Consider the following 24,089-nt stretch of genomic DNA (forward strand, 5'->3'; position numbering starts at 1 on the left):
CCTATGGACAGTGACTGAGTGTCCTAGACTCCTAGTACAGTAAGAGTAAGTAGTAACAGTAAGTAGAACTAACTAATTACGATAATCAATCAGCGATCAGAAGGAAATAGAGTGTGTGTTGTGTGTGTACACTCAGACAGTGAGTGCAGTGCGCACACGCAGGAGCTAGTAGCCTATATGAACAGTGACAGTGAGTGTCCCTACGGGTACAGTAAGAGTATAAGTAGTAAGTAAGTACAACTAACTAACAATAATCTATCAGTAATCAGAAGGAAATAGAGTGTGTGTACACACAGACAGTGAGTGAGTGCACACACGCAGGAGCTAGCTAGTAGCCTATAAACAGTGACAGTCAGTGAGTGTCCTACTCCTAGTACAGTATAACTACAATACTATTAGTAAAGGACAGCAGAAATACTGGTATAGATGAGAGAAATAAACAGAGGACAGCTGCCCACAGAGGCAAGGCCCCCCTGAGGCCTAAACCTGTAAGCTTGCAGCAGCTGCCTGTCTCTAATGTAACACACAAGCTACTAACTAAAATACAATGTCTATCTAACTAACAACAATATAGGTGTATATGGCAGGTGTAGGTGAGCAAAAACGCTAGGTAAATGATCACAATAGAGCACTTGCTAAGCCAAAGCACAAAGGAGCAACTCTCTCTCTGTACAAGTCTCAGGCAAGCATGGAGAAACGGAACATGGCGGCCGCTATTTATAGGGTAGGGGCTGGCCAGGGTCCCCCTCTGTGATTGGCTGCCGTCAGAGGGCCTGGGAGCCCTCTGATTGGCTCTAAGGACATCAATCTGGGCTATGACGCTATTCGAGCTCGGTACCGAGCTCGAATAGCGCCGAGTTGCTCGAATAGCTCGAATAGTGAATGGGCTATTCGAGTGTACTCGGATAGCCCATTCGAATAGCTCCAGCTATTCGGAGCTCGAATACCGAGCTCGAATAGCTGAAAAAGAGCTCGAATATTCGAGCTACTCGAATATTCGAGCTCTGCTGAGCACCACTGATATGAATGGAAAGCATCTTTGGGATTTGTCAGAAAGGTATATTTGCATCATATATGTGTAGTCAAAAAATCTGCGGCAACTACATAATGCTATCATATCAGTATGGACAAAAATCTCTGAGGAATGTTTCCAACAACCTTGTTGAATCTATGGAAGTTCAACAACAACAGGAGACCTTGGCTGAGTGTGAGTGTACCTGTGCAGTCGGCGCTGTGCATAAGCTCCATGCAGAGTGTCCTGCTGAAGGGAACAGGGGATGTCAATATAGAAGTTTCATGTTTGCACTACCAGCATGATGGTAGCAGATAGCTGCAGCCATCATCTTCTCGCACTTTAGCTGAAGTCTTTCAGCCAAGCTCTTCACTGCCTGGTTATCATAGAGGATCCACTTTAAACTCAAAAAGCATGTGTGCGAGTGACATGGTTTTCTCAAGTTTGAGGGATGATGTGATTTGCTGAATCTTGATGGTGATCTAAAAACTGATCTCTAATGGTGGTATACCCATCAGAGAGATCCTGAAGTGCATCAAAACAAGAGCCATACAACTTACCAGAGAGGTTAGGGTGGCCTACATCATACATTCCTAATGTTCAAATGGCTATGATTGGCCGCAGATTCTGGTGAGTTGGGACAAGAAGGAGAGGCTTGTGTGGCTTCCAGTTTTGGATACACATACAATACCTGTTCTTCCTGCTCCAGCCTGGACTTATGAGTAGATGTCTGCAACATTTCTCTTGTTAATGCTGAACATCCATTGAGAGCTTTTTGATCCCATCTTTCTTTTTTAATAACTACTGGCTATCTCACTAAGCTCCATCAATATATAGACTACTGGTAATTGTATTTATTAGATATCATTGATGTTTATTGGGCTAACTACTATATTATATAATACTTTGTGTGTTCTACTATATTATATAATACTTTGTGCGTTAGCACTTGAGATACTGTGTTTTTGCTTGTTGTATCTATACCATGATTAACTACCATATACTCCGGCGTATAAGGTGACAGGGCATATAAGACGACTCCCCAACTTTTCCAGTCAAAATATAGAGTTTGGGATATACTCGACATATAAGACTACCCCTCTTTTAACGCACTGCAAAAAAAAAAAAAAACATATACTGGTGTTATGTATGAACAGATACTGGTGCTGTATTGTGTGTAGTACCCAGTATATAACAGTATATAGGCGATTGACTGGTTGGATTGGTGAACTCTTCCTCTCCCTAAGTGGATTGGTCAGCTCTCCTTGTCTCCCTGTTTATCAGAGCAGTATGGAAGAATAGATCGCGCTGTGCCCAAAAAAACATGCCTCTTTCACCCTTCTGGCCCACCCTTGTATCCTATTTACCTTCTTCTCTGCCTCTCAGATCTTACACATTTGTGCCTGCGCCACTTCACTACAGTCCTCAGCAGCGAGATCTGAGAGTCAGTAACAGGATAGGGCGTATCACCCGGCATCAATGACACCCGGCGTATAAGATGACCCCTGACTTTTCAGAAGATTTTTAAGGGTTCAAAAGTAGTCTTATACGCCAAAATGTACAGTAAATTAGTTCATAAGACGAAAGGGGGCCTGGCTAGCAAAGTGTATCTAATACACTGGCCAGTGCATGTGTATAGTGCTTTCTTCAAAATCTTTTGTGAAATGCAGTGGGCCTTTACAATGAACAAACTTGCTGATTGTATTTAATAATGAACTTAGCTTTGCAAATATTTGTTAATAGACTCTGCATAAATAAAGACTTATTTATGAATTCAAGAACTAGCTATAAACAATGATAGTTCCCATAAAGATAAATCTAGAATAACATATCCCATCATTTACATTCACTGAGCAGAAGTTCATTTAAATCCAAACTGCCGCTCAGAAATAATTTCTCCATCATACTGCATTGCAAATAAATTGAGAGTTTTAAGGGATCTGTTCATCTTTATTCTGTACGCATATTAGGCTGATATAGCTGTGATGCTTATAATTATGGATGTTTATGATGCCTAGTAGGTTCTGCTTGAATGGATAAGATTTAGATAACCCCCCAAGAACATCAGCATGCATACCAATCTCCTGTGTCAGTCTGCACTAAGCCAAACAAGTCTAGTTTTCTCCAACACCAATAAACAAAACAGCCGATGAGTAACCTTGTGCTGTTATCTTAAACCCTTTTGGTTGCACAGCATGCAAATTAAAAAAAATCCATGAATGAACACATTAAGCGCTTATGTGAGAAAACTACATTGACTGATTGTAGCCTGTTACGTTCAGTAGACAGATAGCTAAAAACTAAAAACTGAGGAATCTACTAATATTTTTTTTTTATTCATTGTAATAGAAACAATTTGATTCGGCTGAGCTGTTGATCTATAACATGTGTTTTACATAAATGAGACTGAGGACTGTGTATAATTCGTGGGAGCTGTGCTCCGGACGGAGGCCCGGAACAGGAGCTCTGCTGCAGGTGAGTAAATGTTTTTTATTTTATTTTTTTAATTTATATTTTTACGTTTATGTTCTGGCCAGGTCTGCTTCATGATTGAAGTGTTTTCTGGGTAAATCTGAAGACATGATTGCATGTATTCTCTGGGCAAATCTGCCGACATGATTGCATGTATTTTCTGGGCAAATCTGCCGACATGATTGCATGTATTTTCTGGGCAAATCTGCCGACATGATTGCATGTATTCTCTGGGTAAATCTGCCGACATGATTGCATGTATTTTCTGGGCAAATCTGCCGACATGATTGCATGTATTTTCTGGGCAAATCTGCCGACATGATTGCATGTATTTTCTGGGCAAATCTGCCGACATGATTGCATGTATTCTCTGGGTAAATCTGCCGACATTATTGCATGTATTTTCTGGGCAAATCTGCCGACATGATTGAACGTATTCTCTGGGCAAATCTGCCGACATGATTGCATGTATTTTCTGGGCAAATCTGCCGACATGATTGCATGTATTTTCTGGGCAAATCTGCCAACATGATTGCAAGTATTTTCTGGGCAAATCTGCCGACATGATTGAACGTATTCTCTGGGCAAATCTGCCGACATGATTGCATGTATTTTCTGGGCAAATCTGCACACATTACGTGTATTTTCTTGAGAAAACCTGGACAAGTATGTGAATTTTCTGGGGAAAGGGTCACCAAAACTTGGGTCCACTGTCTTTGCGTTGCACTTTTAAAGGGAACCCGAGGTAAGAATAATAGTGAGGCTGCTATATTTATCTCCTTTTAAGCAATACCAGTTGCCTGGCTGCCGTGCTTGTCCTCTGCCTCTAATTCTTTCAACCATAGACCCTGAACAAGCATGCTTGTTTCTGGTGTGATTCAGTTCACTACTGCAGCCAAATAGATCAGCAGGGCTGGCAGGCAACTAGTATTGTTTAAAAGGAAATATATATGGCAGCCTCCATATCACTCTCACCCCGGGTTCACGGTAAATTACAGTTAGCTCCGCCCTCATCCGGTCACGGGAACGCTCATTTTTTTGCGCGCCGCATGTTATACCCCCACCCGTTTTTTGCCCCTTTACTTTTTCTTGGGGGGGGTGTCTTATAATACCCAGAACCGGGTGTCAAATACCCTAGGTAGGCCACTGATTGGCTTTGAACCTTTCAGTAGAGTGCAGAGCTGCACCTGAAATAAAATTCAGACTGTAAATTGGGGTAGGAAAAGATTTTACAATGGGCAAACAGTGAAATCGTTTATAAATTAATATTGTGAGAAAAAAAAAATCATTACGTTATTTTCATTATAATTCCTCTTTAAAATGGCCACAATGGTCAATAAAATGCAAATTGTAAGCAGCTTAGAAATGAGATATCAGATGCGCTTGCTGCCAATTTACTATTTTTCAATCAATAAGCTTTTGTTAAGTGTGTTCTCAAAAATGGAACATGGAAATATATATAACTATTATGAAATGTGAAAACACAGTATCAAAAGATTATACAAAGAGTAGTAAAACAATCAATTACAGGTAGTCCCCGGGTTACGAACGCCCGACTTACGAATGACCCGCCGATACGAACGCCGCGACCATAGCTCCGCCCCGCCGCATGACGTCACGCCCGCCGGGGACTACCTGTTCTGCCCTGTTTAAAGGCAGAATATGGGCAGCCGAAGCTCCGCAGCCCGTCCTCTCGGTCCCTCCACTGTTACCCGGCGGCTTCTGGCTTCACATGCGGCGCACAATGACGTAATCAGGAAGAGCCCCCAAGTTGCGGCGCTTCCTAATTGCGTCATTATGCGCCACATGTAAAGCCAGAAGCCGCCAGGAAACAGTGGAGGGACCGAGAGGACGGGCTGCGGAGCTTCCGGGCACCACGAGGGTACCTTCTACCGCCGAGGATCAGGTGAGAAGGCCTCTATTTACCTTCCGCTGCCCATATTCTGCCTTTTAAACGGGGGCAAAAGTGGCTGTCCCGACTTAAAGGGATACTTTAGGGGGGTCGGGGGAAAATGAGTTGAAGTTACCCGGGGCTTCTAATGGTCCCCCGCAGACATCCTGTGCCCGCGCAGCCACTCATCGATGCTCCGGCCCCGCCTCCGATTCACTTCTGGAATTTCAGACTTGAAAGTCTGAAAACCACTGCGCCTGCGTTGCCGTGTCCTCGCTTCCCCTAAAGTCACCAGGAGCACACAGCGCAGGCACAGACCATACTGGGCCTGCACAGTATGCTCCTGGTGACATCAGCGGGAACGAGGACACGGCAACGCAGGCGCATGTGGTTTTCAGACTTTAAAGTCTGAAATTACAGAAGTGAACCGAAGGCGGAACCGGAGCATTGGGGAGTGGCTGCGCGGGCACAGGATGTCTTCAGGGGACCATTAGAAGCCCCGGGTAACTTCAATTCATTTTCCCCTGACCCCCCTACAGTATCCCTTTAAGGACAGATTCAGGTTAAGAACGAGGGGGCAGTCCCTATCTCGTTCGTTAACCGAGGACTACCTGTATATCACAGAACAAAGTGTTCAGAGGACTAATATAAACTAATCATCAACCTATCAGGAATGATAATGATAAGGATTAGAAACAAAATATCAGTTGTGATATCAGAGTGCTATAATAAAAATTTGTGGTAAAGTGAACCCCAGGTGAGAGTTTTATGGAGGCGCCATATTTATTTTCTTTTAAGCAATGCCAGTTGCCTGGCTGTCCTGCTGATCCTTTGCCTCTAATAATTTCAGCCGCAGACCCTGAACAAGCATGTACAGATAACATGATGTTATTGTCAGAACTGACAAGATTAGCTGCATGCTTGTTTCTGGCGTACCTCAGACACTACTACAGCCAAATAGATCAGCAGGGCTGCCAGACAACTGGTATTGTTTATAAGGAAACAACTATGGCAGCTTCCATATCTCTTCTCAGGCTCACTTTGACAGCCCATTGAACTAATTAAATCTATCCAAATTAATAAAAAATTGTGTCAAGGTATACTTACCCAGGTGTATCTTGCACTCCATGACTGGATAACTATCTTAGAGCACTCATAACGCAGCAACAAATTAAAAAAAATAAAAATCACTGAGCTTAGTAAGCTTCAGCATCATTTCAACGGTGCTTATCTGGATGCTGCCCAGTCTATACAAAATAGAGGAATTAGGATAAACGCTATAGGGATGATATTGCCTTATGTTGGGTTACAGCAAGCTTTGAAGAAAGCCTAAGATGATTTTAAGTCTTTTGCTGTCTCCAAGAGGTTTTCTTCCAAGTTTGCCCTGTATTTGGCTCCATCCATCTTCCCATTAACTCTGACCAGCTTCCCTGTCCCTGCTGAAGAGATGCACCCCCGAGCATGATGCTGCCACCACCATATTTGACAGTGGGGATGGTGTGTTCAGAGTAATGTGCAGTGTTAGTTTTCTGCCACACATAGCATTTTGCATTTTGGCCAAAAAGTTCCATTTTGGTCTCATCTGACCAGAGCACCTTCTTCCACATGGTTGCTGTGTCCCCCACATGGTTTGTAGCAAACTGCAAACGGGACTTCTTATGCTTTCTGTTAACAATGCCTTTCTTCTTGCCACTCTTCCATAAAGGCCAACTTTGTACAGTGCATGACTAATAGTTGTCCTATGGACAGAGTCTCCCACCTGAGCTGTAGATCTCTGCAGCTCGTCCAGAGTCACCATGGGCCTCTTGACTGCATTTCTGATCAGCGCTCTCCTTGTTCGGCCTGTGAGTTTAGGTGGATGGCCTTGTCTTGGTAGGTTTACAGTTGTTCCATACTCCTTCCATTTCTGAATGATCGCTTGAACAGTGCTCCTTGGGATGTTCAAGGCTTTGGAAATCTTTTTGTAGCCTGAGCCTGAGCTTTAAATTTCTCAATAACTTAATCCCTGACCTGTCTTGGACCTGTCTTGTGTGTTCTTTGGACTTCACGGTGTTGTTGCTCTCAATATTCTCTTAGACAACCTCTGAGGCCCTCACAGAGCAGCTGTATTTGTACTGACATTAGCTCACACACAGGGGCACTCTATTTAGTCATTAGCACTCATCAGGCAATGACTATAGGCAACTGACTGCACTCAGATCAAAGGGGGCCGAATAATTATGCACACACCACTTTGCAGTTATTTATTTGTAAACAATGTTTGGAATCATGTATGATTTTCGTTCCACTTCTCATGTGTACACCACTTTGTGTTGGTCTTTCATGTGGAATTCCAACGCAATTGATTCATGTTTGTGGCAGTAATGTGACAAAATGTGGAAAACTTCAAGGGGGCCGAATACTTTTGCAACCCACTGTAGCATAGTTACCCCAATATAGGTAGCATAGTTGCCCCAGTGTATGTAATAAAGTTGCCCCCAGTATTGGTAGCTAGTATAGTTGCCCCCAGTATAGGTAATATAGTTGCCCCCAGGATAGGTAGCTATTATAGTTTCTGTCAGTACAGGTAGGATAGTTGCTCCAGTATAGCTAATGTAGTTGCTCCAGTTTAGCTAATGTAGTTTCCCCAGTATAGGTAGCAAAGTTTCCCCTGTATAGCTAGTATAGTTACCCCCAGTGAAAGTAGTATAGTTGCCCCAGTATAGCTAGTATAGTTGCCCCCAGTGTAGGTAGTATAGTTGCCCTCAGTATAGCTAATATAGTTGCCCCCAGTGTAGGTAGTATAGTGGCCCCCAGTATAGATAGTATAGTTGTCCCCAGTGTAGGTAGTATAGCTGCCCCACAGTGTAGGTAATAAAGTTGCCCCCACTGTAGGTAGTATAGTTGCACCCAGTATAGCTAGTATAGTTGCCCCCAGTGTAGGTAGTATAGTTGCTCCAGTATGGGAAGCAGAGCAAGAAGGAGGGGCAGTGGGGATAGAGGCGGGGAGGGGGGCCATAGCCACCTCTCACATGGGTTCCCTCCTTCTGCACTCTCCCCCCTCAAGATATGTGGGCGGCAGGCAGGCGTGGTGGGCGGGCAGAGAATAACTCACCTGACTCCCGCATTCAAGGGCAGCATCACCATCACATGCCACCAGTCTCTGTCCTTAATGCAGCTCACTGTGCTTTCGCTAATCAGGAAGCACAGTGGGTGGCACTGAAGGCGGAGACCTGTGGCGACAGTGACGCTGCGCTCCAGCGCCCCACTGCCCTGCCTTCTTGCACTGCTTCCACTCCTGCTCATGGCCTTTGTGGGAGGCCTTTGTGACAGCCCCTTCCCTGGTAATCACCGGGGGCACCACACCCCCTGGTGCCCAATGGAAGGAATATCCCTGGGGGAAGGAAAAAATAAGGTGAGCAGGAAGTGAGGATGGGATGAAGAACAACAGGAAAGGGGGCGGGCACGTCTGTGCAAGTGACCAACGTTCACTGTGAACAAATCTTCAGAACTATGTCCTGACCAAGAATAATGATAGCCTGATGTGCAATTGTTATCATCATTGTGTTGTCTTATAGCATATTGATGCCCATGGTTACATTTACTGCATCGTAGGAGGTGCACCATATTATTGGAAATACAGCAGTATGAATCTTTGATGGGAAAGATCCCTGCAGCATATGTGACACTTGAGGACTGGTTAATGTTTATGTACAGTTTACAGCATTTACTGTAGTATGGTTTAGTCCCCCTAGTAATGCTGTCATAAACAAAAGGAAGCTGTCTATTAACCTCCTGGGCGATACAATAATATCGCCAGGGGGCGGCGCAGCACTTCTTTTTTTAATTTTTTTTTTTAATCATGTAGCTAGCCTAGCGCTAGCTACATGATAGCCGCTGTGCAGCAGCATCCCCCCACCCCCTCCGGTCACCTGCGGCGATCAAAGCAAACAGGAAATCCCGTTCAGAACGGGATTTCCTGTTTGACTTCCCCCGTCGCCATGGCGACGATCGGGATGACGTCATCGACGTCAACGACGTTGTGACGTCAGAGGGAGTCCCGATCCACCCCTCAGCGCTGCCTGGCACTGATTGGCCAGGCTGCGCACGGGGTCTGGAGGGGGGGGCGGGTAGCAGCGAATCAGCGCGGAGCAGCGGCGATCGGTATATACATGCAGCAAGCAAAGTGCTAGCTGCGTGCAACAAAAAAAATTATGCAAATCGGCCCACCAGGGCCTGAGAAATACTCTGTGGCGGCTTACCCCGAGCTCAGCTCGGGATTATCGCCCATAGGGTTAACTAGTTTATGTCTAAGGTTAGGTGGTTGTCTGAATGCCAGAATAGGAAGCTCTGGAAAGATTTATTTAGTGACTCATCCTCTGTTAAATGGGTTGTAGTTCTTTAATAATTGTATACGTACTAGTCCTGGACTGTAGGTATCTACCAGTGCTATTCACATGCTTATGATTATCTTTTTGCATTGGAAGAGATTTTCTCTCTGGGCTCCTAATGCAGGATTTATGTTGCTGTGGAAGCTTCTCATTCTACTGGGCGTCTGCTGGTGAATCCTTTGCTTCCAGGATGCAGAGCAATCTTCAGCAGCTAATTAAGGAACTCTTACCATAAGGATGATATAAGGGGGTCGAGGGAGGTTTTTTTTTTTTCTCCATATTGCAGATTTTAGCATATTAGGAGCTGTAGACATAAATAGGGAAAAAACGGTATTGTTCAGGGACAGATAGCTGATTTGAACCAACTGAGAACTGGGATGTATAGGCCTTGTGTGCTGAGGTGGATACAGGTAGAATTGTGTGTATTAACACTACTTACTCATAGGTCACAGTTAGCTAGCTCCTTCTGCACCTTCTGAGAAAACTGTTGCATAAAGGATTTAGTACTATATTTGTATAGGTAGAATCAGGGGGGGACTGGGACCTTTTGGCCTGGGGGGGAAACACAGCCTAGAGGCCCTGTCATGGCAGCCCCAGCCCAAATGCATACATTTATGACCCATTCACATCTGAGCGATTAGTGGGTGATTCCCGATACTCACTAAAGCGTTAGCTCTTTTTAAAGCGCTAGTGTTATTTTACCCTATAGCAGTGATCCCATTGCCATGATTGGCGCCGATCGCGGGCGTTTTGCGATTAGCGCCAATCGCAAAACGTGTTACACGCAGCATTTCTGCCATGATTCTGGAGCAATCGCGGTACAGTGCTTAAAGGGACTCAGAGCTCATTTAAATAAAAAGACTTATACATACCTGGGGCTTCCTCCAGCACCATACGCTTCGATCGCTCCCATCCTCAGTCTTCTCCAGCCCCGGTACCAGGTCCCCGCACTTCCGTCAGTCGCAGCCAGTCTACGAAGGAGAAGTGCACTCTTTGCGTATCTCTCCAGCAGCTGCTGGAGAGATACATAGAGGGCACACTTCTCTTACGTCAGACTGGCTCCGACTGACGGAATTGCTGGGACCCGGTACCGGAGCAGGAGTAGACTAAGGATGGCAGTGTGGGAGCGATCGGAGCGTATGATGCTAGAGGAAGCCCCGGGTATGTATAAATCTTTTTAAACAAGCTCTGGTACACTTTAATAAAGCACTGATTGTGATCGCTTTGAATCACGGAAGTGTCCAGTGATTTCACCGTGCTAATAACGGTAAAACCACTTGCGCTAAGCACTAGCGTTTTGCAATTTTCAAATGTGAACGGGGCCTAATTGTGTGCAAACATATCTATAATAATGTAAAACAGGAATACATTTGAGTTCTGATGCGCTTTAAGGTGCCCATATCACACAGATTTTTCTATTTGATTCCCAGCAGGAATCGATCGACTTAAAATGTCTGATCGATCACATTTCAATCGATTACGACACAAAAACGATTTAAAACATTGATCAAACAGGACAGAAAATCTAGGGCGTGGTTGAGAAGCGGTGGTAGATCTATGGCCCAAAGCGCTGCACTACATCAAACTGTACAATGCTGGAGTTTATCTGTTTTTAATAGATTCCCTGCTGGAATGTATTGAAAATAAATGTACTGTGTGTGGTAGGTATTGATTACAGAACTTTCCCTCTCCATAGGTGAGTATAATACCTTTTTATTATTCACTTCACACTTGCTTTAAAGAGAGTCTGAAGTGCCCCAAATTGAGTACATTTGAAATCGGCGCCGGTAGACTTGGGCGCAGGATACAGCGGTATATAGCTGATCCTGCTTCTGCACAAGTCCGGCCGATTTAATTACTATTCCCCCTCCAGGCCGCCATGGATAGTGGGGGAATGAAATAATTCGGCTTCCAGCGATCGCTGGAGGCCGAATTATTATGTTTTTAAGCAACCTCGGCTCCGTCTTCTGACGGAGCCGACGTTACTCACTGAGCGCTTCAATAGGAATGATTCCTATTGAAGTCTATATGGAGGCGCCGGCTGCGCCCAAATCTAGCAGCGCTGAAAAGCACTGCTCCGCCCCAAATTACCTCTTTTTATTTCAGAGTCCTCTTGAGCAGTAATAGCAAAGATGATTCACTGCGTCCCCGCGGCTATACGAGGTCTTTATCCCCCCAAAATCACTGTAGCAAAATTCTCCGTTACTTCCTGGAGGAGGCAGAGCTTTGCTCTGTAGCTCTGCCTCCAGTCCATTCAATCACTGCCGATCACCGCCTCTCCCTGCCCCGCGAAGCCTTCTTTCACCGAGAGGGACAGGGAGAAGCAGCGATCAGCTGTGATTGAATGGACTGGAGGCAGAGCTACAGCGCAAAGCTCTGTCTCCCCGGGCAGCAAAATCTGTGACTTTGAAAGACATAGAATTTTGCAATCCACCACCCAATTCAATTATTATCATTGAATGGATGAAAATCGGTGATGGAACAAGCATGCCCAGTTGACAATTCGACCAATGTCAGGCAGTAATTGGTAGAATGTTTTGATCGGATATGCTGAGAAATTTTGGGCCAATATGGACAATCTGATGCACAGCTGGACCAGCGTGCAAAATCAAGAAGACCAGTGATTGCGATGGATCCCCTGGCTGTTGTCCTCCCAAATGTTATATGTCCACCTGGTGCCTATGCGTGTACATACTTTACCTATTCCCTGCCACCAGGTCTCTGCTGAAGGTTTGCTGTACTTATGCATATGACTACCGGCATATAGTAAGTGGGGAGCATTTGTGATGTCACACATGCCCCCTATGTCATCATAATGCTGGCAGCTACATAGCTACGTGGGGTGCCAATGCAGAAGTATAAATCCCATTCGGTGCAGCGGACAGGTAAAGTAGTACATGCATGGGCAGTGGGGGGAGGGGGGCATCTACCATTTGGGGGGACAGCAGCCAGGGTCGGCATTTAGAGCCAAATTCCCGAAAGATTTAATAGGATGAGGAATCTGCCTGAGGTGTATGGGTAGCCAACAGATATCTCTCTGATCAGAGAGAGATCTGTCTCTTGGTTGAATTTGTATGGGCACCTTAGTATTTGTGTATCTGACTGTTGGTCACTTGGCTCTGGTAGCTCTTTTCACTATAAAAAGGACCCCAACACCCCCCATAATACCTTAGGGCTAGTTGCTCCATGCTTCCTTATAATTTCTCTTCTCATATTAATAGTTTCCTAAGAATCAGATAGAGGGGTTGGGGAAGGGGGGGGGGGGGTCATTTCTCCTCTACTCAGCTCAGCACCTCCTGCTCTCTCATCTCACAGACATGCAGTCTTGTTTTGGTGCCAGCAGTTTTCCTTTCCTTATCTGTGGGATAGGGAGCCCACCACAAGTGAAAGGAAGGTGCAGGCAGGGTCAGCAGTTCATGCAGAGAAACCAACACTCAGACTACAAGCCAGCTGAGCAGTCTGTGTCCTCCTCTGCCCTGCAAGCTGACATTACATTGTATTATCCCTGCCAGCTTTCTGCAGCAGCCCAGTGTACCAGCCTGCATATGATCTTCACCAAGGCTGCAGGGAACAATTGAGATTGCTTGTAATCCAGGCAGCCCTGACCCACATTCACTGACCGTAAGAGTTTTAGAGAACTTACAGTGGGCTGGCCAGGTTCACTGCACACTACATAGCAGCTACATCGGCATCTTCAGTCTCTTAGATTCAGCTCCCCTTCCGGGGGTGGAGTGCATCACCAGGACACTGCCTGCAACCAATGAAAAAGCAGCATACCGAGAGGAGAAAGTGCATAGTCATTGCCCTGCAGTCTCTGGTCAGTAAATGCGAACATGTGGCGGGGCTGAGATTCAATTTTAGTTACAGCAATAAGCTGGCCGGTGCTTCATCGGGACACCCCGGCCCTGATTGTTTACTGAGGAGGCGGCCCGGGGGGAAGTTGCCACCCGTCTCAATAAATTACAGTACAAATCTAATCATTTGACCTACCTCTATTTGTGCTTCAACATCATTTTTAGATTACTTATTTTAGCATCACAAAAACTGTATTATTATTGATCAAATATTTACTTTATATTAAGGACATTTATTACTACAGCTTTACTCCATGCCAGGGGTATCCACATCATTTTAGGAATAGTATACACATTACAACAAACCGTCTTATTTGTCATACAGTGCTACTACTAGAAATGCTCTATACAGTCTTTGTACTGTATTTATCTACTTGTGCTGTTTTATGTTCTGTAAGTGATTAGTAGAGACATCACAGACTTTATTTCCACACAATATGGGCTGTTATATTTTAAATCACAAGAACAAAATGGTTAAAAATGGTTACAGTAAATTACTATCATTATCAAATAAAAAACAAGGCAGGTATTCACGATGACAAAGGTGGTTATAGGTAACTATAAATCACCCTGTGCTATTCCAAAGATGTTTCAACACAAATCAGGTCATTATGGCATGGCTGGGCGTCCTCATATCAACAATACTATGCTGCGACCCCCACGTATCGGTAATTCAGGGCTCTGGTGGCTGCCAAACCCCAAATTACATCTCCCTCCAAGTTACAACGACTTGGAGGGGGAATAGTATTTAGCGCCGCCTCTGAGTTTAGTGGCAGCAGGGAGAGCTGTCACTTGGCTCTCCCTTCGCCGAACTGCCTGACGCCGAGACGCCATGTACTCATTTCAACATGTTGTACATGGCTAAATTCAAAGCCAGAAACCCAAATCCCCCTAGCACTGATATCAAACCACCCATTAACACAGGTCCTCCAGGGTTCATTACTCAATACAATGCCCAACACTCACACATCCGTGACATACTCACTAACAGATGGGAGATCCTGATGCAGGACCCCTTCTTAAGACCATTGTTACCTAAAGCACCATCCATCACCTATAGAAGAGCTCCAAATCTCTGTAACATCCTTGCACCCAGTAAACTGCGCCCTCCTAGACAGCCCCTTCCCACTCCTCCTGAATCACTAGAACCAGGCTGCTTCCCATGTAACAAGACCCGCTGTACAGCCTCTCAATTCATCAATACCAGTTCATCATTCACCTCTTCCATTACCAACTGCAATTATCCTCTGAAAAAACATTTCACTTGTGATTCCAAATATGTCATTTATCTCATCTCCTGTCCATGCCAGCTTCAGTATGTGGGGAGAACCACTCAACTGGTCCGCAGTAGAATCGGACAACATAAGAGAAACATCATAAAGCAATTCCCCCTTCACAGTATGTCACGTCACTTTAGCACGGATCAGTGAATAATGGCGCACAGCGCCTATGCATAAAAATGGCGCTGCATTTAAAAGATACGCTTATCGCTATTTATCGTTAGTACTGCATAATATGAGCACACAGGGAAAAAAAGAAGAAAAACGGCACACACTAACGTTATTTATCAATAGTGGCACACACTAACGTTATTTATCAATAGTGGCACACACTGACGTTATTTATCAATAGTGCTGTTCATTTCTCAAACAGCAGACGTTATTGCACACAGTAACATTATTTATCAATAGCGCCCTACATAAGCCAAACTGCAGACGTTATTTAACTGCAAAACGGTGAATGTATTTTATGTAACACTGTCAAGGTTAGGGTTAGGCACCACTGGGGGGGGGGGTCTTAGGGTTAGGCACCATCAGGGGGGTCTTAGGGTTAGGCACCACCAGGGGGGTGGTTAGGATTAGGCACCACCAGGGGGGTCTTAGGGTTAGGCACCACCAGGGGGGTGGTTAGGGTTAGTCACCACCACGGGGGTGGTTAGGATTAGGCACCACCAGAGGGGTGCTTAGGGTTAGGCACCACCAGGGGGGTGGTTAGGGTTAGGCACCACCAGGGGGGGGGGGGTTTAGGGGTTAGGGATAGGTACAGAGAGGGTTCTGATGTTAACGCTAAATAGCGATAAGGCTTTAACGCTAAATAACAATAAGGCTTTAACGTTAAATAGCGATAAGCGGCAAACGGATTAGCGGCAACACCGTGCGCCATTATTCGCAGGCGCCATTTTCAGATGGATCCCTTTAATCACAATAGTAATCCACTACTATTCAATATTACACTGATTGACTCAGTGGACACAAGGAAATCGAATGCATCTGATCTTCTCAAAAAATATGAAATGTTCTGGATACAGATGTTAAGAACCCTATCTCCTGAGGGCCTTAACGAAGTCTTAGAAAAAATCTACTAACCACTTTAGTCCAAAATTTACCAACCACTCCTATCTGAAGTTTTTCTTTTACCTTGGTCGCTCTCTTTTAAAATCTCCTTTAATAGTTTTTTAGATTGTATTTTTAGATTGTATTTTTATTCATGATCATTAATGTTCTTATTATTATTACCACTACTGACCATCAATAATTTTTATGATAACTGTTAGAACGACAAATATAACACTGGAAAGGGCATTATGTACCAGACAACACCATGCCTAGACATTTCTCAGCCAATGGCCCCTTCATTGGCTGGTTAACCCTCTGGGCGATACAATTATATCGCCCAAGAGGTGGCGCAGCACTATTTTTTAATTTTTTTTATTTTTTAAATCATGTAGCGAGCCCAGGGCTCGCTACATGATAGCCGCAGCGCAGCGGCATCCCCCCACCCACTCCGATCGCCTTCGGCGATCAGAGTAAGCAGGAAATCCCGTTCAGAACGGGATTTCCTGCTGGGCTTCCCTGGTCGCCATGGCGACGGGGCGGGATGACGTCACCGACGTCATGGATGTCGTGACGTCATAGGGAGTTCCGATCCACCCCTCAGCGCTGCCTGGCACTGATTGGCCAGGCTGCGCAAGGGGTTGGGGAGGGGGGGGGCTGCGCGGAACGGCGGGTAGCGGCGGATCGGCGGCGAGCGGAAGTTACACGCAGCTAGCAAAGTGCTAGCTGCGTGTAACAAAAAAAAAATTATGCAAATCGGCCCAGCGGGGCCTGAGAAATCCTCCTGCGCAACATACCCCGAGCTCAGCTCGGGATTATCGCTCAGGAGGTTAAACTGTTTTCATGTGTTCCATTTACTAATTTTCATCAACAACAACAACAACAAAAAAAAAGGAGGTTCAGCAAGTAATATCAGGTAATGTATAAAAGACACAAAAAGCAGTACTCAGTGGAGACTGCTTTATTCTTTAAAATCGTGATATCACAATCAATAAAAATAGTACGTTAAAATCAACACTCACATACGGGGCCCATGCATTGGGAACCCCGGTAACAGAACTGCACGTGTGTTAACTATACAGTGGAAAAAGGTCCAAAGGTGCTGCCTGTCTCCTTCCTTAATTATCAATACTTTGGTTCTTTTTCAGGTCTCTTGCACTTTACACAAATTACATTAATTTTGAGCTCTTAGTTTGAATTTTTCTTACTTTACACTTAGGCTCAGTCCACTCTATATGCAGTTGCAGAATGCAATCTGCAGTCCGGGCTCCGGTGTTCAAAAAATGGATCCGTGCTGCACTTTTGCAGCACGTTTCCAGTCCATTTAAAATCAGTGGCCATGGATGGGAGGGCCGCCATGCTGGAAGGGGTAGCAGGTAGGAAGGTGTCAGCGGGCACATCGACGGGGAGGGGGGTCGGACCCCCCCTCACCTGGGACTTCCCTTCCCGCTTCCCCTCCAGCTAGTGTATTTTAAAATGTATCAATATCAGAGAGTGGCAAGCGGGGAACTTACTCACTACCTTATGTCCCATTGCTCGCTGCGTCACTTCCTGCAATGCAACCCTCTGTACTTCCGGGGGCGGCATTGCAGGAAGTGATGCGGCGAGCGGTGGAATGCAAGGAAGTAAGTTCCCCGCTCGCCGCTCGCTGATATTGATACATTTTAAAATAAACTAGCTGGAGGGGGAGTGGGGAGTGAGGGAGGGGGGGTCCAACCACCCTCCCCACCGCTGTGCCCACTTCCCCCTTCCTTCCTGCTTCCCTTCTAGCCTACCTGGGGGACACCATGTCATTGTGGGGAGGAGCAGGCAGTAGGAAATCCGGAGATCCTTCCATTTCTGTGTCTGTGTAGAGGAAGATCTGCTTTTGCATTGCCTGACACTACCCCTCCGTGTATCCGAGCTCCGTGAAGTCCCATCCGGGTCCATGAAGTCCCGACCAAGTCTGAACTCTCCGTTCAGTTTTTCAAAACGTTTTTTTAAGTGAGTGAAGATGGCTTCTGTTTTTAACATTGGTATCCATGGCTCCGGTTTTGGTCCGGGCCCCAAAACGGAGCCACAGATACATTTTAACAACAAGTGTAAACTGGTCCTTACTTATAACACTTTCCTTATTCAGCCCTTGAGTGATGCTTTTTATATATTTCAGGTTTCAATTACCATCCTTGGATCTTGTTTTGTACAGACAGACAAATGAATGCTCATTAACACAGACAAAAGTAGAAAACATAAAAAAATATAATGTTTGCACACATACAATAAAACAGATTGTTTTAAAGCAAATGGTGCAGTATAAAACTGGTAAGCCAGATAATCCTTGCTCATCTTGTTTGGACTGTAATGCTTCGATTTTTCTAAGCCAAAAAGTCTGTCTTAACATTTGCAGTCTATTGTCTTTGTGGCAACAGTATTTATTTTTAAACCCAGACTTTGTACTGAATCAATAAGTGTTTCTATTGACAGAAAACACATGGGTGAAGTCAAAAGAAGTGTTTTATACCAAATTACAGTTTTTTTAGGAGAATATACACTTAATACATGTATATAACTCGCTTCTAATTGAAACATTCAAAATAAGTTTTACAGGGTTGTTTTTTTTACTTCTAGCTGAATATTTTTAAACATTTGCAATGGGCTTGTTGACACCATCAAATATAAGTGTGTTGATCCACAGTGTATGGCCATGACCTCAATATCAAATGAGGGATTGTCCCCATTCAGTAACACTGAATGGGGCAACACCGCTGCATGCAAAGTTATGTGCAACTGTGCAGTAATGCATTACACTGCAGCACAATGCTTTGGTAAAATGGGTCTATAGGGCTTTTTTTAAGATCCTTGCAGATCACAGACAGGCTACTGGCCTCCCTAGAAGCTGAAATGATTGTCTGTGCTGCTTATGGCCATGAACTTACTGAGTGAATTTGGATGATAGGAGGCGCCCAATTGGAGAAGTTATGTATATTTAAAAACAATTTAAACCGTTTTTTTTTTATATATTAAGACGTTTTCTTTAAAAATGGTTGGAAAATTTATAACAGGATTATGTGTTAACATGAGCAGTTTAGGTACTCTATAGTACTGATCCAAGTGCTATCCCATATCAGTCCATGCCATGCACTGATGAGGAGCAAAACCCTGAAACAGGCTGTATGCAGGTTGGATAGGTGTGGCTCTGTAAAATGTATAGGCTGTAGGCTCACTATGCACCAGCGGTGGCGTGTGCCTGGCTTTAATCACTTGAGGACCACAGTGCTAAACCTCCCTAAAGACCAGGCCATTTTTTGCTAAATTGGCCACTGCAGCTTTAAGGTCTTGCTGCAGGGCCGCACAACTCAGCACACAAGTGATGCCCCCCCCCCACCTTTTCTCCCCACCAACAGAGCTCTCTGTTGGTGGGGTCTAATCGCTCCCCCACTGTTTATCTTTTTTTAACCTCCCCGGCGTTCTATTGAGATCGCCAGGGCGACTGCAGGAGGGGGTTTTTTTTATAAAAAAAAAATCTATTTCATGCAGCCAACTGAAAGTTGGCTGCATGAAAGCCCACTAGAGGGCGCTCCTGTTGCATATTTCTGATCGCCTCCGGCGACCAGAAGTAACAAGAAGGGCCGCGATGAGCGGCCCTACTTGTTTTGCTTTTCTCGAGCGGAGTGACGTCATGGACGTCAGCCGACGTCCTGACGTCAGCCGCCTCCGATCCAGCCCTTAGCGCTGGCCGGAACTGATTGGTCCGGCTGCGCAGGGCTCGGGCGGCTGGGGGGACCCTCTTTCACCGCTGCTCGCAGCGGATCGCCGCAGAGCGGCGGCGATCAGGCAGCACACGTGGCTGGCAAAGTGCCGGCTGCGTGTGCTGCTTTTTATTTGATAAAAATCGGCCCAGCAGGGCCTGAGCGGCAGCCTCCGGCGGTGATGGACGAGCTGAGCTCGTCCATACAGCTCAGGAGGTTAAATAAATATTTAAGGTTTTTTTTTTTTCAATAAAATTTCCCTATTTATTTATTTTTTTCCCTAACTCCCTCCCTCCCCCCAGCCAGCCAATCACCACGATCGGCTGTCATAGACTTCAGCCTATGAGAGCCGATCGCTCTACTGTGTCCCAGGGGGTCAGCCGTGTCACATGGCTGTCCCCAGTACAGCGCTGCCATAGATGACAGCGCTGTACTATGCTAATAGACGGCAGTTTTGCCGTCTAACAGTCTCCGAGCGCTGATCGCCACTGGGAGACTGAAGGCGGAGCTGAACTTCACCTACCAAGCGGAGATGCGCGCGCGCATCGGCGCGCGTGATCTCCTGCAAAATCCAGCCACATGACTTGACGCCAATTGGCGTTAGGCGGTCCTGGGGCTACCGCCGCGGTCACACCCATTGGAGTGATGCAGTCGTTAAGTAGTTAAGGCATATAAAGAGATGATTTAAACAACGGAAACCACACTTGCTCATTTAAAGCTGAATTGTTGCAAATACTTTCTGTTTTAAGAGGGCAGCATAGTGATGTGGTGGTTAGAACTCAGCCTCCGCACTATCTGCATGGAGTGTGTATGTTCTCCCCTCGCCTGTGTGGGTTTCCTCTGGGCACGCCAGTGTCCACTTCCCCCAAAAATACGGATACGTTAATTGGCTTCCCCAAAAATTGGCCCTAAACTACAGTACATACAGTATATGCATAGACTTAAAACTTTGGTAGGGATTAGATTGTAAGCCCCTCTGAGGGACAGTTAGGTGACAAGAAGGACAATATACTCTGTACATCGCTGCAGAAGATGTAGGTGCTATATAAATACTAAATAATAATAATTATCATTGCTTTTAATAAGAGGACTTTTTAGTCTCTTCTAGCCCCTTAAAGAGTAACTGTTAGAATTAAAATACACAATTAGTTCTACATTGCAGGCTGATATATTAGTAAAAAGGATGTTAATCAGGCAATTACAAATTTTAAAATCATTCTTACTTTTTTTTATGTGCAGTGTTTCTCTATGCCCCCAGGCTCTAAGAGCGTAAGCACGGCCACAGAAGAGAAGTGACAGGCATGCTGAATCAGCCTGATTGGCTGATGCCTCTGTCACTCACTTCTCTGCTCTTTGATTGGCCACCTTGGTCTCTCGTTCTCTCCATGGTCCAGCCGCTGTAAGAGTGCAGGGAGGGGGGCCAGAGACTATCTACTGTCACTGTCCTCTGCCCCCTCCTCCAGTAGCATGTCTGCGCCCCCCCCCCCCCCCCCCCCCTCAGCCCTTCTGCCACCCACCACCGCCGGATTCTCTCTCTTCCCTGCATTGAACATCGGGGATGGGTAAAGGCGGCGCACACAGAGTCCCTGAATAATGGTTCCAGGCACTGCAGTATCCTTTTATACTCTCTGCACTGCCTCCGATGGTAGTGCAGAGAATAGATGGGAACGGCATGGCTTGGGTCCATTAGCAGGTGAGTCTGTGGCTGCTGCATTTATTCCTCCCCGCTGTGCACAGAAACAGCCGGAGGACACAAGATGGCCCCTGCCAGGAGCAGGAGTCATCTAATTTTACAATAAAGAAATCACAGGAATAAAAACGTGGACACTACAGAACATCTGTAATGTAAGCAGAGCAAGTATTTATCTACTTACATACAGTATGTGTTTTGGGCGGTGGGAATTTTTTAGCTAATCGTTCCATTTTAAACTCTTCTTGTAGTTCTGGGTCACCATGAACTACTGTATTTGGATGCTCTGTTTTAAAAGACACAACATATGGCATAAACAAACTCTTCACTGAAATTTCAATGGTCCATCTTGTTGTTGGCAAGGCAGTCACTTCCACCTTAGGAATAGTTTACTGACTCCCTTTATGCCTTGTTTTTATCACTTATTGAGAAAGCAACACAATAGCACCATGCACCCCCATTAACCATAAAACAAGGGGACTCTTAACCTCCTGGGCGTTACGGACGAGCTCAGCTTGTCCAGTAACGCCGCAGTGCATTGCTCAGGCCCTGGTGGGCTGATTTGCATAATTTTGTTTTCAAACACGCAGCTAGCACCTTGCTAGCTGTGTGTTTGTTGCGCTCGCCGCCGATCCGTCGCTATCTGCCGCGAAAGAGGGCCCCTGCCCGCAGATCCCTTGGGCAGCCGGGCCAATCACCGCCAGGCTGTGCTATGGGGTGGATTGGGACTCCCCCTGACGTCACGACGTTATGACGTCGATGACATCATTCTGATCGTTGCCATGGCGACTGGGGGAAGCCCATACAGGAAATCCCGTTCAGAACGAGATTTCTTGTTAGGTATGATCACCGGCGGTGACTAGAGGGGTGGGTGGGATAGCGAAGGAAGGGGGGTAGCATGTAGCTAGCGCTAGGCTAGCTACATGTTAAAAAAAAAATTTGCTGAAAAAAAACCCTCCCGCGGCCGTGCTCCGCAATTAATCAAAACGCCAGTAAGGTTAAAGGAAGGAATGATTTGCTCCTCTACCCTGCACAACTTGCAAGGCACTTTACCAATGTCAAAAAAATGTGGGCATTGCTGCATGTGCAGTTGCAATTTTTACAAACAAAGCAAGTGCAAAATGCTCCAAGCCACAGGAGCGTGATTAAGGTGGTGCACGGCTTTAGGTGGGCAGAGCTGCTGAATGGAGTAACGCAAAATGAAAGCATGGGAGCAGAAAAACCACAGGAGGTTAGAAGAAGCCCCAGGTAAGTTAACCAATTCGGGATCGGGGTAAAAAAATAATAGGTTACCCCATTATCGAAAGCCAGGCATAGGTATCCCCAGTATATATAGCAAGGCTTAGGTGTCCCCAGTATTGGTAGCCAGCAATTACTGAATCTCCTCATTTGGTTGTGCGCAGCAGGACCAAGAGATGTTACAGTTACGTCCATTCAGCTGTACAGGACGTAACTGTAATGTCCTTGGTCGCAAAGGGGTTAAACTGAGCAGATTTTTACACTTTACATTTATTTTAAGCTTATTTTTTTAAGTAAATATTGAATGTAACTCTCCACAGTTCTATTCAAATGCACTATTTAATTTACCTCAATATTTGCACTATTTAATTTACCTCAACATACAGTAAGGTGGAGACACACGATGCAATAAAATGAGCCAATTTTACCATAATTTTTTTAAATTGATTGCTCATACAAAAAAAAATTGAAAGCTTTTATTTATTTGTTTAAGAAATCTGATAAAATTTCCCATTTTTTCCCCCCGAAATAAGTCGATCGGGAGTGTTGCATATTTTCTTTTATAATTTTTTATGAAAATTGAACAGGGTAGGGTAGATTGTGAGTTTCCTAATGTATAGACTCAATAATTGTTTTTAATAGTTTTCAATCATTTTTATTTTCATAATTGTGGAAAAATATAACACACTTGTTTGGTACATTAGTCAGATTTTCAAAATGTTGCAATCAATCAGAAAAACTGATTGTAATTCTTGAATTAAAAATAAATTATAAAAAAAATGTATGGTGTGTGGTCACTTTTAGACAGAGGGCCATATGCAATTCTATTTTTCACCTGAGTTTTCACCTAGGAGATAATTTTTAATCTTCGATTTTAAATAACTTTCCAGCACTTTTCAACTAAAAAAGTACCAAAAAGTAGGTGAAAAAGTACTAACAAAATTATTTTGAGTATTTTCTTGGTTTCTGGTGGCTTAAAAGGCATTTTATTGACAAGTTTAAAAATATCACCTAGGAGAAAACTCAGGTGAAAAAGTGAATTGCATATGGCCCAGATAGGGAAAATGTTTGTTCGGCTGAATATAGCTGTGGAAAGTCTTGGCCCGATCTATCCAAATCAGTTCATGTTTAACACCTTTAACACCATGTCACTTTATCTAGGCAGTGGCAGAATGCATTCATATAGAATTGACAGGCAAGCAAATTAAAATGTCTTATTTCACAAATATATTATGTGTAAAAACAAAAAAAAATGAAAGATATACTATGACCATAAAATAATCACATGAGTGGCATAGCAATATTTAAAAAAATTATAACTGCAAATAAGATTTGTTGGTACTTACATTTGCGTAATACTGTATTTAGTCAGGCAGGCTTAAACTTAGGTTTAATTATGTTTTCACAGAAATTAGCAAGAGAAATAGCACCCCTGCACTTTGTGTAAAAATGTTTATAGACATTTTTATTTGCAGCATAAGACTTTTATTTGCTATGTAC

Source organism: Hyperolius riggenbachi, chromosome 5 (assembly GCF_040937935.1).
Source record: "Hyperolius riggenbachi isolate aHypRig1 chromosome 5, aHypRig1.pri, whole genome shotgun sequence".
Taxonomy (NCBI): Eukaryota; Metazoa; Chordata; class Amphibia; order Anura; family Hyperoliidae; genus Hyperolius; species Hyperolius riggenbachi.